This window comes from Pungitius pungitius, chromosome 2, assembly GCF_949316345.1.
Source record: "Pungitius pungitius chromosome 2, fPunPun2.1, whole genome shotgun sequence".
NCBI classification, from domain to species: Eukaryota; Metazoa; Chordata; class Actinopteri; order Perciformes; family Gasterosteidae; genus Pungitius; species Pungitius pungitius.
Genome location: NC_084901.1, coordinates 1,302,501 through 1,304,089, shown reverse-complemented (window position 1 = coordinate 1,304,089; position 1,589 = coordinate 1,302,501). Strand labels below are relative to the sequence as shown.

Sequence of the window (1,589 nt, the reverse complement as noted above, 5' to 3'; positions counted from 1 at the left end):
AAATGACTCTACTTCTGTGTAGTGACCAGCAGGGGGCGACTCCTCTGCTCCCATAGACGTCTATGAGGAAATGACTCTACTTCTGTGTAGTGACCAGCAGGGGGCGACTCCTCTGCTCCCATAGACGTCTATGAGGAAATGACTCTACTTCTGTGTAGTGACCAGCAGGGGGCGACTCCTCTGCTCCCATAGACGTCTATGAGGAAATGACTCTACTTCTGTGTAGTGACCAGCAGGGGGCGACTCCTCTGCTCCCATAGACGTCTATGAGGAAATGACTCTACTTCTGTGTAGTGACCAGCAGGGGGCGACTCCTCTGCTCCCATAGACGTCTATGAGGAAATGACTCTACTTCTCTCTTGATTTATTCCCTCAGTAAACATTGTTAACATGAGTTTATGGTCTCAGTCTCTAGTTTCAAGTCTTCTTCAATGCAGCATGATGTTTATTTTGTGAATGATGGTCCATTTAGAGTCAAACAGACCATGAAGCAGGAGATGCTTTAGGGCGGGGCCTAACGCTGATTGACAGGTCTCTACCACAGTCTTCTGTACAACTTTAACCCTTTAAAGTGAAAACCTGTAACATTATGCCTGAACTGTGGTTTTATAATGAAATAAAGTAAAGATCCCCCCCCCACCCCTCCTCTGTATCAGCAGCTCGTACCCGCGCACTGAGACGCGCACACGGAGCGCGGACTCGCTGCGTGACGGGCGGCCGGAGACTCTTCCTCACCTTCAGCATCCTCCTCCCCGGTGTGACCTCCTCCTCCTCCTCCTCCTCATCAGCGTCATCCTCCTCACCGCCACCGGCAGCTCTCCGTGGGCTCAAAAGTTGCGGAGATCTCCGGTTAACGGAGCACCGGAGGGGCTCACACGGGGGACATCACGGAAACGGAGCCGGTGGATTTATTCTGTCGCGAATCGACCGGATCACGGGACCTCCTTCCAACGGGTCCCCGGTACCGAAACCGATCTCCGGTGGGAAAAAAGGTTTTTAACGGATTCCCAACAAACTCCATAACGGATTCTTTGCTGGGATGGAATTGATCTCTGAGGTGTTTTAACGGATCAACGGACCGGGGACATGCGCAGGTGTAACGCAGGTGCGGAATGAAGAAGAAATAACGGATCCCACCCGAGCGGCCGCCGGTAGAACCGGGAGTAGAGGAAGTTACCGGAGGAGTGCACCGTTAATGACCGGATCTCTGATGTCCTCAAGGGAAACGGATCGATTCATTCGTTAATTATTATTCTTTAACGGATAAAAACGCATCATTGAGCCATTTGAAGCTCGGTCGTTTAGAACCGGAGTGAATCATATCTCCTCCAGGGTGACCCCCCCCCGTGCTGGCCGCAGATTATCCACTTCCCCCCCGGGAGGGACAGAGAGAATTATTCCCTTTTTATGGAACATCTTGATTAATGGAGATTAATCTCCTTTTTTTATCTTCGTTCCAAATTCACCTAAAAATCCCACTTTCTTAAAAATACAGATCTTCATTCTCTGATTCTTAATGTCAATGTTTTAGTAACAAAAAGAATCTGTTTTCAGGAAAAAAAGTCACAATATTCATGTGAATGAGAATG

The 1,589-nt window shown here is 49.2% G+C and overlaps 1 protein-coding gene across 1 annotated transcript in view; it reads left to right on the top strand.

Moving 5' to 3' along the window:
- Nucleotides 1-657: 657 nt before the first annotated feature.
- Nucleotides 658-1,589, top strand: part of LOC119210728 (thyrotropin-releasing hormone-degrading ectoenzyme-like) — a 64,494-nt gene continuing 63,562 nt past the window's right edge. The window contains exon 1 of the mRNA XM_037461024.2: nt 658-1,589. This exon is cut by the window's right edge and continues 912 nt beyond it. The gene's annotated coding sequence lies outside the window, so the exon portion shown is untranslated.